Below are 13,142 nucleotides of genomic sequence, written 5' to 3'. Positions count from 1 at the left end.
TTTTATCTGAATAGGAAATCCATGACATACACACCAAGCGCACTACTGTTCTCCACGTCCTTCCTGTGTATCTGCGTGAGGACGTCTCTGGATGTTTAAGAACCTGCACAGTGAGTCTCCTTAAGTCACTAACAGATTCTGCTGTGTATTATCTAACCCGTAAATATTAACATTTTATTCAATGTTCAGTAAAACATTTTCTTGTAAATGTCCTTGGTTTCAGTCAGCACTTAGATTCTCTGGTATTTTGGCTGATTCGTATGTGCAGAACATGGATCTTATGTTTTTCAACTCTTACAATGAGACCCAGGTCTCTTTTGTAAAAGTGGTATTGGATTTCAATGGGACTTGGTTAAGGAAAGACAAATTATGTCATCTGTTCTGTTCCATGTGTTAGTTTGTGATTAGTATCTCTTTTTTCATTCATTCAGGATGAGTCGTGAAGTGAGCCAGAGCTTGATGGTGTTGCAGTGGGCCTCATTACTTTCATCGGTGACCATGACGCAAGTCCAGTTCACTACCACCCTGTGAGAATCACTGTCGTCATTGAAAGTGATGCCGTGGTCAGCCTTCCCAGACTTGGCGATGCCTTCCTGGTAATCTGTGGAGTGATCTATGCACTACACCTCAGCTATCCCAAAGCACTGACCAACACTTTTGAATTCACTCTAAAGATTTAACTTGGTCTAGAAAGTGGTAAACTATCCCCGAGGTTGCAGACCCTCAAGAATGAATTAATGATGTAGAAACTCATCTGAAAAAAAGGCTGCAGGGTAAAGCATTATAAAAGGCTAGTTCAAAGTTATCTCCTTTTGTCTAAATAATGCCTCAAAAAGTTACTGCACTACTGCAGGTGTTCAGCCAATAGGCCCAAACTACTCAATATGCCTTTGTTCTTATTAATATAATGCAAAAGTAACGCTAATGTTTTGTATGTTTTAATGTTTTTCTTAACCATTGTGGGCTGCGCAAGATGACTCACATTTCACTGTGCATTTGATATGGTTTGTAAAACATTTACATTTTAGAGTTTTAAGTGAAAATGTTCTTAAACTCTATAGAATATTTGAAATTTCATCCAAATTGCTGCCCTGTCGCCTTACTCAGGAATTAGCAAGGAAGCCAAAAGCAGTGTTTTTTCTTTTATAGCTGTAGCGAACGATAACTTCATTTTGGTATTATTGTTTTGATTACTCCGATTATTTTCCTGACTATCTGATTAGTTGTCTGGTCAATATCAGAAATGTGTGATAAATATTTATTTCCTAGGGCCTTAAAGAAACATGCCTACCGTATTTTCCGGACTATAAGTCGCTCCGGTTATAAGTCGCATCAGTCAAAAATGCGTCATGAAGAGGAAAAAAACATATAAATCGCACCCGCGACTATAAGTCGCATTTATTTAGAAATGTATTTCACAAAATCCAAAACTACACAATAGCACCCAGAACAACAGGCTGAATACGGTAGGTGTCCGGTATGTTAACGTAACACATTAACAGTTATTAAACTATACAATAGCACACAGAACAACTACCAGGGTGGCGACGTGAGCGAGCTAACTGCACCGTTGACAAGCCTCTCCGCAGCACGTTGTTCAAGCACCCATGTGTGACTCGTTCCTCCAGCTCTGGCCATCTTGCTTTCAGCCCGCGATTAGCCGATTTAGCTTTCTTTGTTTTCTTCATTGCATAAGAGTCACCTTTTCGCCAGTCCCTCACAAGTTTCTCCCTTGTTTCAAACTTTCTTTCTGCTGCTCTATTACCGTTTTCGGCTGCATATTTTACTACCTGCAGTTTATCTCTTTTCTCTCTTTCTCAGTTGTCTTTAGGACAGCATTCTAGTTGTCACAAGCATAGAGGCCCTCTTGCGGCTGTAGATGGTAATGTGTTCAGTATGAATTAACATTTAAAAACATGTTAAATTATATATATTTTGATATACAAGTCGCACAAGTCACAGGACCAGCCAAAGTAGGAAAAAAAGTGCGACTTATAGTCCGGAAAAATACGGTACTTATTGGGATTTATTCACGAGTATCCCCCAGAGTTAGATAAGTCCATACATACGCTTCTCATCTCTGTATGTTGCGGTATCTCTGTCTGACCGCCCCATGCCTAGCTTAGCACAGATCCTGGAGGTATCTGGCTCCATCTATGCTCCTAATAAGTGACAAAATAACGCCAACATTTTCCTATTTACATGTTGTGATTTGTACAACATGTGCTAAGCTAGGCTCAGCAGTGGGCATGCGCACAAAGTTACAACACACACTGAGATGAGAAGGGTATTTATGGACTTCTCTAACTCTGGAGGATACGGTGAATAAGACAAAGTCCCATTAAGTCGGCGTGTTCGTTTAAGTGACCAGGAACACATTTGGAAGGATAGGATCAGAGAATTTTGAGTTTTTCTTCTTAAAAATCTCTCAAATTTATTTATTTATTTAATATACAATTAAAGTATATAAGTATATTTTAAAATTATTTTTTATTTTAATTTATAAATGTTTTTCTATTTCATTTTAACATGTAACTGTTCAAAAGCAGACGTTCACGACTTTAAGATATATTAAGTTAGTTAAACTTAATGTAAGTGAGGCAATCGGTTGCCTAAAAATTTTAAGTTTTGAATCACATGTTTTTAAGTAAACAAACTCAACATATTTGACTAATGTGTACTTAAAACAATGACAAAACAAACTAATAAACATTGAGTTTTATTAACATAAAAATTGTGTGGTTGTGTACTTATTTTTTAAGTTCTGTGAACTTATTCCTGTGGTTTGAAAACTCAAAACTGTAAGTCATAATAACTGAAAATAATTGAGTTCCCTTTAACAGAAAACTAAGTCATATTAACTGCAAATATTTGAGTTGAGCTAAATGAGCACTTTTAATTTAACTGTTATCAAAAGGTACAAGTAGCAATTCAACCAACCTTTTAAGTTCGGAAAATTTTGACTTTTAAGTTAATCAACTTAAAAAAAGTGAGGCAACTGATTGCCTCACTTTTTTTGAGTTCTGGTAACTTATTCGGGTTTACAGTGTGCTGTACTTTAGTTCCAAGAATAAACAGAATATTGTAAGCCTCAAAGGCTCATTCAGAATTCACATGCTTGTCTTAGTTAACAATAATCTCATGAAAGTCGAATGTCACCACAGGCTAGATACTTTAAGGCAATAATAGGATTATTTTCACCAGTATGTATCTCACCCCCAAATGTAATGAGGCAGAAGCCTGGCTCCGCCCTCCTACGTACTTACGCTCAATTTTCTTTTCCCTTCAGTACTCCGTCTGGGTTTGCGGTATAGTCTTGGGTTTTCTCCGGCCAAATATTTGGCGGTCCAATCAGCGAACAGAGGGAGTGGCTGAGAACGATGACGTTGATGTTCGGTAACGCTGTGGCAACGCTGCAGAATATCCAGAAATTAAAGCCTGAGCAAGAACAATCTTTGCTGAGTTTTGTTGGTGGCCATGATGTTGTGTAGCCTCATAAGACCGTCCTGATCTCACGAGCTCCAGTTTTCCACTCGCAGATCAGTCTGGCATCTTGAGATAGAGGAATTTTGAAGCCGTTCGACAAACGACCGACCAATCAGTGTTGGTTTTGAGGCGGGTTTAGGTGTGACGCAACGAGAAGTGACTGTTCAGTCTAAACAAGCTTCCACGGATGACATGAGCGTAGCTATCGCGCAAATTTTACCCAAATTAGAAAGTATTCCTTCATTGAAAGAAGAGCAAAAAACGGCACTGGAGGCTTTTCTTGGGAGGAAAAGATGTTTTTGCTCTTCTCCAGACTGGTTTCGGCAAGAGTTTGATCTGATTGGTTGATTTGGCCCGTCTATCACCAACGTGATAGACAGATGGTTTATCCAATCAGCTAACCAGTATTTTTGCCCCTTCCCAAAAGTTCTCCAACGGAAAGTTCCCAGATGGATATGCTGAGCAAATGCATGGTGAAGGAGTTGGCTAAGGCCAACGCTAGCGATGCTAAGCCGATGTCACGACCAAACGTTAGCGATTGGTTATGGCAGATCCAGAGTGGCTCTGGGCAGATCCAATAGTTTTAAACTTCAACAGAGTACCCACCAACACTTGTCAATAGGCCTATGTCACACTTCCTGCTTCCAGAACGCGGAGTAAGGAATCAGAACTTCCGGTCATTTCTAGCAACAATAACAACAACGGCAGCCTCCGCCCGCAGTTGTTCTTGTAGTGTACCGGGTTGCTCTACATCAGGACGTAGACAGCCATACCTCAGCTTCCACGCTTTCCCAAAGGACGAAACACTCCACAAGTCTTAGGTGAGATTAATAAGGAGGGATGAGGGGCCTTCTTTTAATATTCTCGATGGCAGCACTTTCGTTTTGTAGTTTGCATTTTGATAAGGAGAGCATCTACGTCTCGGAAAGTGGTCGGAAGAGACTTAAAGCCAATACTACACCAACCCGGTTTCCCTGGAATAACGGGGGGGATGATCAGCCGGTCCGTTTTTGACCGTGTTAACACACGCCTAGGAGTAGTGGAGGGCGTTCAGCCTGGTGCTGAGTCTGCGGTGGAAGAGGACAAACAGTCTACCGCCGGTAATCACGAACCTGCCTCAGATCACAACTATGCCCATGCGGGTGTTGTGGATGAAGTGGATGCTGCTGCTGTCGAAACCATCAGGCTACTGGAAGCTAAAGTGAGAGATGTAGAAAGCCAACTAAGGGACCTATTCTGTACACTTAACATCAACAGGTACTGTGTTACGGACGACAAATTCTGATTCTACACCCGCTTTCCGTCTGAGAAAGTGTTTTGGTCGTTTAGTCCAGTAGACTAGGTTAGTCTACTGGATTAGAGCCCAGAGGACAACTGATGTCATGGCACTGGAGAAACCCAGCCCTAACAGGAGACTGCAACTTGTTGACGAGCTCTTTCTGTACTGCTGTTGCGTTGCTGTTGGGATGAAAGAGAAGGTGACAGCAGACATATTTGGCATCAGCACCACCACTGTGAGCAGAGTCATCATCACATGGGTCAACTACCTGTTACTTGTCTTGGGGTCAGAGCCAATTTGGATGACAAGGGAACAAGTGCAAGCAACAAGCACCTTGGTGCCGACCAAAAGTCCTTCTCCATGTCTTCTCCAAACTTCTCCCACACCCGCTGCTTTGCCTCTTTCACGGCAGGGGCTGCAGCCCTTCGGTACCCTGCAACTGCCTCCGGAGTCCTCTGGGATAACATATCCCGGAAAGACTCCTTCAGTCGGACGGCTTCCCTGACCACCGGTGTCCACCATGGTGGTCGTGGGTTACCGCCCCTTGAGGCACCCTAAGACCCTAAGACCACAGCTCCTCGCCGCAGCTTCAGCAATGGAAACTTTGAACATTGTCCACTCGGGTTCAATGCCCCCAGCCTCCACAGGGATGCACAAAAAGCTCCGCCGGAGGTGTGAGTTGAAAGTCTGTCGGACAGGGGCCTCCTCCAGACGTTCCCAATTTACCCGCACTACCCGTTTGGGCTTACCAGGTCTGTCCAGAGTCTTCCCCCACCCCCTGACCCAACTCACCACCAGATGGTGATCAGTTGACAGCTCCGCCCCTCTCTTCAACCGAGTGTCCAAAACATACGGCCTCAGATCAGATCACCTTTGGCCTAGGGTGCTCTGGTACCAAGTACACTTAGGAGCATCCCTATGTTCGAACATGGTGTTTGTTATAGACAATCCATGACTAGCACAGAAGTCCAACAACAAACAACCACTCTGGTTTAGATCAGGGAGGCCGTTCCTCCCAATCACACCTCTCCATGTGTCTCCATCATTGCCCACGTGCGCGTTGAAGTCCCCCAGCAGCACAATGGAGTCCCCCACTGGAGCCCCATGCAGGACTCCAGTCAAGGTCTCCAAGAAGGCCGAATACTCCGAACTCTTGTTTGGTGCATATGCACAAACAATAGTCAGAGTTTTCCCCCCACAACCCCGAAACGCTAGTGAGGCGAGGCCCTCTCGTCCACCGGGGTAAACTCCAAGCGTGGCGGCGCGCGCGGGGCTTGTGAGTATCCCACACACCCGCCCGGTGCCTCACACCCTGGGCAACTCCCGAGAAGAAAAGAGTCCAACCCTATCCAGGAGTATGGTTCCAGAACCAAGACTGCGTGAGGGAAGCCCCACCAGATCTAACTGGTAGCGCTCCACCTCCCGCACCAGGTCCGGCTCCTTCCCCCACAGAGAGGTGACGTTCCACGTCCCCAGAGCCAGCATCTGCTGCCCGGGTCTGGTCCGTCGAGGCCCCTGACCTTCACTGCCACCCATTTGGCAGCGCACCCAACCCCAGCGGTTCCTCCCACAGGTGGTGGGCCCATGGGCTGGAGAGATGGGAGCCACGTAGCTTTTTCGGGCTGTGCCCGGCCGGGCTCCGTGGCAAACCCGGCCACCAGACGCTCGCTGACGAGCCCGCCATCTGGGCCTGGCTCCAGACGGGGGCCCCGGGCTTCCTCCGGGCAGGGTCACTCCATCTCTACCTCGTTGTGTCATAGGGTTTTTGAACCATTCTTTCTCTGGCCCCTCACCTGAGACCACTTTGCCTTGGGAGACCCTACCAGGAGCACAAAGCTCCAGACAACACAGCCCTCAGGGTCATAGAGACACAGACAAACCTCTCCACCACGATAAGGTGATGGTTCCCGGAGAGGTCACTTTTTGTTGATGTTATGAAATCACACCATGACAAACCAGTGATGGCTAACTGGCCTTGCACTTGGCAGTAATATTTGTGTGGTTTCTTTTTGTTTGGCCTTACCATTAATAAACTTAATGCAGTGGGATTATACACCCTTGCATCAGGGCTAGCCCCGAGGTAATGCATTAGGGTGAACAATGAATCCAGAAGGGAAGACATTGACATTACACTGGTCACTGTACTGATTTAACATTTCTGGCTCAAGGTCGATACCCCTTTTCATGGCAGGTGGTTGCCATACCCCCTTCATGATCCTCACTGCGAGAGCCTGAGCAGAGGACTCCCCTCTCAGAGTAAACACCAAATCTACTGGAAGTTAAACGGGGCTGGCGGACAGCCTTCCACATAGGGTTCTCTGACTGCCCCCTTGTATGCTATTCAATTAGACCCTAAACTAGTCAATTCAGAGGTGACTTCTAAACTCTGCAAGTGATAAAACTGGAGGTAATTGGAAACAAACTGTAGGTGTCGTTTAAATGTATAGCCTAACAAGGGGAGTTGTGGGAATGAGGGGGCTTCTGGGTGCTTAATGATTTCTTTGGATATTTCTGGGGAGCATTGATAAGACATAACGGAACCTTGAGGGACTGGCCCAAATCTTAGTATCTTAGATTCCACTAAAGTTAGGTCGGCCAGGTCACATACGATCTTGCATATTCCAGGTTGAGGTCGAAGTTCTCGCAGTTCATCTCAAACAGACAACAATGCAGGGTCAGGAAGGGGTTTTACAAAGACAAGTAACAGGAACCATTAATCATTAAATGTTTTACACGTCAGGGTCTCTTCTTTTGAACTTGTAGACCATATTTTTATGTCCTAATTAATTAAATGATACATATACAGCACTTACCTGCGTAGACTCAATACAGTGTTGATTTGACACTACTGCGTCCAGGTGCCTTGGGTTTCCTCACCACAAGTTGGTCCATGGGTTCCCGGCGAATCCCCTGGAGAAAACTTTTTTTTATTAAAAAAAGGACAAAAATGCAGTCAAAAGTTTCAGAGAATATCGATATGTCAGCACATAAGTCATATTGTAAGTATACATCTATATATATATATACTTAAAGGGGTGATAGAATGGTTATATACGGTATTTCATGCTGTTCCTTAAGGTCTCCTAATAGGGTATGTAACATTGGTTGGGCTGAAAATGACTCATTTGCTGTTTTTTTTGGCTCTAATGCTACCCTGAATGAGAGCTTTTCTGCCTTATATGGTCTGCTCATGAATATTTCGATGAGCTGCACGCTAATTGGTTGAGCTTAGCACACACACACACACACACAGACAAAAATATAAATTATAGCAGGCAGCACACGGATTCTGAAACAATGAGTCTAAAACAACTGGTTACCCTGGGCTGGAAACATGATCTTGAGGCTCTCAAACAGCTAGGCTACAACAACAATTCCTTGGATTTATGAAAAGAAGCAATATTTCTATTGACATGGCTCAAATGCCTACATCTACGTTTCCAATAGCCTACAACGTTATGTTTACGACAGAAGATAACTAAGTTTTTGAAACCCTTACAATACAAAGTTCTTTTTAAAAAATTTGAAAATAGTTCAACCTTTGAATTGTTTTAGTTGTAGCCTATAGGCTATATTATGTCACCTATGCACCCGGATATCAGAAGATCAGTTTTGAAATTGGTGTAAGATGAAAGGTGAACGTTGTTTTCAACACTCGTCTTAAGAGTGCATCATTGCAAGTTGTTTCAAACCAATTCAGAACAAGCTCCGTAGTGCTTACGTGATTGCAAGATAAATGAGGTTGGAATACAGTGTGTGGGAATATTGGCGAAGATGGTAAGGTTTAATGTCATAAAATGAAAAGCAGGGGTTTCAAATCCTTTATTGGTTAAATATTTTTCTCCACTTGTCTTCCGTCATAAACATAACATTGTAGGCTATTGGAAACGTTTCCAATAGCCTACGTTATGTTTACGAAAATAATTCAAAGGTTGGGCGCAAACTATTTTCAAATTTTAAATACAAAGTGTTTCAATACAAAGTATTGTAGGGGTTTCAAATACTTAGTTATCTTCCGTCGTAAAAATAACGTTGTAGGTTATTGGAAACGTAGATGTAGGCATTTGAGTCATGTCAATAGAAATATTGCTTCTTTTCATAAATCCAAGGAACTTGTTATTGTAGCCTAGCTGTTTGAGAGCCTCGAGATCACGTTTCCAGCCCAGGGTAACCAGTTGTTTTAGACCCATTGTTTCAGAATCCATGTGCTGCCTGCTATAATTTATGACAAATCCTTGTACACGGATAGCGCAGAGGTGTAGCAGAAGGTTAGAGTGCATGATATAGTTATGTTTTTAAGCCTAAATCAAGGTAACCTGTTGTTTCGGAGTACTCAGATAAACAGTGATTCATGGCCTACTATTTGGAAGATTCCAGCTCTGTTCTTACCGACACCTCCACTGGTCTCAAGCCAGCCAACCACACAGCTCTCTCAAACCTCCTTTTCACCTACTGAGAAAAAAGAAAAAAACAAAGTCATGTCCTGTCCTGTCGACTGACATGATTAATGTGATAGTGTAGTCTAGTGGACAGTGAAGCGGACTTGTATATTTTTATTTTTGCTGAGGAAGGTGCGAATCCAGCGCAACAAGGATCATCCTAATTACTTTTAAAACACATTTTTCCCGCTGTACAATGTTATAGTAATGTAGGGCTCAGATATTCAGTTCAGTTCAGTGTAGTTTTTATTTGAGTTGCGACATGCAAAGGCCAGTAAAATGTTTATGAATATGTAGCGAATCTGTTGATGTGGGTAGGTTGATAGGGTTACACGGCATCTGGACAGGCTCGGAAACCAGTAGGTGGAAAAACCAGAAGGCACATAACACCGGCAGGCAGCTCCTGCACACCACCCATTGCGAGTCCACTGCGCCACCGATTTAAATCCACGTCCCGCTCAATTGTCCGATATCTACTCCTTTTCTCTGGGCTAGTATTCCGTATCTCCTGAGAGAGCTCCAGCCAGCGTGCAGCGGGGTCTGACAGTCTAGGCAGAAAGCCAGTGATCCAGGCACGCACTGCGCCGCTGTCACGGCAAACTGTGGAGCTCCTGAACTCCGAAACAGTCGTACTAAATTTGCGATTAGCCATCAATTTTTGTAAAACGGCCCATATTTGAGCTTTATATAGTTGATTTCTCGCATAAAAAAGTCTCAGAAGTGAATTTAGTAATGCAACAGCAGATGAACAATGTATAAAATTTCTGAAATTTGCGCAAACGAGATTTAGAAGACTAACTGACCTCAGATCAGTTAGTGGCCTATGTACATTTTGGGGCGTTACAAAGATAGAAGGGTGAGCCAAATGAGGAGGATTTGAGAAGTTGATGTCAACTTTTAGCTTTTTTCAGATTCGCCCGTTTTAGGCAGTTTCAAATTGTGAGATTTGCAGAGGAAAGAGGTGTCATTGGGATTTTGAGCTTCTATGTGTCCTATTTACTCTCCAAACTCTCGTTTTTCAACTATGACAGGGTAAAATCAGTTTTGCATTCTATCACCCCTTTAAGTCAGTGTTAGTCACATGTCTAAATACTAGAACTTCAAAAACTATTATTGAGTAGACTATACAGGATGTTTGGCTAGACCTGAGGGATACACACAAACTTGTGTCCTTGGTCGGTGCCATGACTGAAGCTCACTGGTGTACAACGGAAGTGTTGGCACGCATTTCTCCCCTGTGAAGATGTAGTGATGCGTCTGAAATAGGAGAGCAACCACATGATTGCATACCGCCTTTCCTGCAGCATATGAGCAGGAGCATCCATTTAACAACACCGGTGTAACTGCACGCAGCACATTCTAGACATGGAGAACATACTTCAGGGAAAGCTTGAATGTTCAAGCTATAGAGTAAAACACATCTACATTTAAACTACTTGCTTTACACAAGGTAAATCATCTCTGACAACACAGTTAACATTTACCACATAAACATCAGTGGATTAAGGAACAAAATATGAGAACAGAGAATCTGCAACAGCAGACATGAAACAGAACATTACAATCTGCAACAGCAGATCTGGACAAAGATAGAGAGAGAGCATTTTGGAACAGCAACAAGAAACAATAATAATAAAAACACACACACTGAACATGCACCTGAACCTGTGCAGGTCTGAAACCATTCATTAGGCGCTACATATTACAAATTTGAGGTTGGTCTATTGTCTGAATCCCAAAATGTAAATCTGGTTAACATGGTCAGAAAGGTAGGCCTAAGTGTAACAGTCCCATTGATGCAAAAAAGACTACGAAAAGCGAGTTAAGCATATTGTTGTGCATGGATAGAGCATGATTTCAGACTCAGGCCTGGGCAGCCTAGCACTGTAACCTGCAACGTTTTAGGCTCCTCGTTTTTCCTCATAGAACAGTAGCAGTTCGCCCTAACTGCCACTTGTGTCAGTGCCTAGCTGCTACCTAGCTATGCTACCTAACATCTTGGGGCTCGTCAGGCCAAGTTTCAGAGCCACTGAGAAACTACATATGTAAATGTGTTTTTTCGATTAATTAAAAAGGATGTTTTATCTGACATATGTATTACACTTATCTGACACATTCATGTGCTATATACATTTGACTTTGACATTCACGCTAGCTAGCGAAGGCGTGTCAGCGGAATTCCAACACTTACCTCTGTAATTGAAAATTAATTTCTCCCAGAAGAACTTGTATCCCTTCCTCAGTTTTGACGTTTCTACTTGAGTGTTCATTTACAATCCGAACCACATCGTCGTAGGTGACTTCAGGCAGGTTGCGGAGAGACTTGGTCCAGCGGTATCTATCGGGCTCCGCCATTGTAAAAAGCTAACCGGAAGAGCCGTATCCCTCAGAGACGTTCTTCTGGTCTTCAAGTGTTGCGTGACATAGGCCTATGGAGAGTGGCCAGACTCTGTACGAATGAAATGTACAAGAGTCTGGTAGGACCAGGGTAATGAAACAGGAGATTACTGATGTGATTTCTTTTGGAAAAATACCAAAAATGTATTAGCTGCACTTTGTATGTTAAGGGTTAGTCATCTGCGGTAGCTACAAACTTATAACTGGGCTTCAATCACATACAAGAAAGTTTGTGATTCAAATCTCTCTCCTGCAATGTCATAATGAAGTTCTCACTGAGTCTCGAGGTTTTTAACTAACTCTATGACACAGAGAGTAAAAGCAGAAAATGAGACATTTGCTTACACATGACACTCAGAAAGTTATTCTTGTCAGCATTTGATTTTTTGCACAGCATTTTCCCCATTTGAGAAATTCCTCTGAGACTAAAGAAAATCTTACCTAAAATGACATCTACAGTAGGGGAGACCGGGGACAGTTGTAACACAGGGTCAGTTGTAACACTACCAATTCCATGAATCAGGGATAAGATAGGAGTCATGTGACAGCTTCAGTTTCCTCAGGCTTCCTTTATGATCCCACATGGAGGTTTTCTAGTCTGTGTAGCTATCTCTCCTGAAGCTACAGCAGAAACTCAAATTCTGAGGTAAGAAAGTAAAAAAGAAAAAAAAGATAATATTTTGTTTAGTACTTCTACCGTTGTAGATCATGTTGTATGAGTTATATCAGGTCAAACTGTAGTTTCTCTAGTACAAAATGTCTTATCAACCTCCTGCTAATTTCAAAGCACCATGCTAATACAGCTAGCTAAACAATGGGTGACAGTGGCGGGGTAGGTTGTAACACGTGTTATGAAAGTGTTACAACCATCAAGTGTGGGTCAAGTGTGTTTTATGTAGCTTTTGGGTACACCAGGCATGCACTCCAGGCCTAACCAATTTCATTTGTCACCATTTTGACTCTGATTAGCGATGCCTTTAATTTTTTTTCTTGTCACCATTGTGACTTAAGAATGCATTTAATTTGTTTGTTATTGTCACCATTGTGACTGATAAAGACTGCATTTCATTTGTTTGTTCGGTGGAATGGGGGTAAGTATGTTTATGTTAATTTGCTCTCACTCACACACACATACACACATAAACACACACTTAGCCATATGAATGTGCAGGTACAGACATGCACACACAGACGCACACGTGTGCATGCACATACACTCCCCATATTCACACATATTTTATTGTTGCAGCCATTCATTTAAAATAAAACTGTTGTTGTGGCATATCACTTGACTAGCCTTAGTTTTTGTTAATTTTGTCTACCTGTTACAACTTACCCCAGTATGTGTTACAACCTACCCCAGTAGTGGGGTAGGTTGTAACAAAGGCCTCCATCTTTGTATTTCATCATCTCACAAAGTCTGTAATATAGTTGAAGAAATTTAAATTGTTGCCATTTGTAGCAGACAAATGTGGGTACTTTGCCTAAAAGTTTCAGATGTGTAGCTAAAAAAAAAAGGTAGTTTTAGGCAGTGTTGAACT

General features: G+C 42.7%; 1 long non-coding RNA gene across 1 annotated transcript; it reads right to left on the bottom strand.

Moving 5' to 3' along the window:
- Window positions 1-6,686: 6,686 nt before the first annotated feature.
- Window positions 6,687-11,642, bottom strand: LOC120568776. The gene is made up of 3 exons (XR_005640784.1): window positions 11,396-11,642; window positions 10,365-10,461; window positions 6,687-7,685 (listed from the first exon to the last, which is right to left on the bottom strand). It is a non-coding gene; the product is annotated as an uncharacterized LOC120568776 (long non-coding RNA).
- Between the last annotated feature and the right edge of the window lie 1,500 nt (window positions 11,643-13,142).

This window comes from Perca fluviatilis, chromosome 11 (assembly GCF_010015445.1).
Source record: "Perca fluviatilis chromosome 11, GENO_Pfluv_1.0, whole genome shotgun sequence".
NCBI lineage: Eukaryota > Metazoa > Chordata > Actinopteri > Perciformes > Percidae > Perca > Perca fluviatilis.
This window is presented reverse-complemented; position numbering and strand designations above follow the sequence as displayed.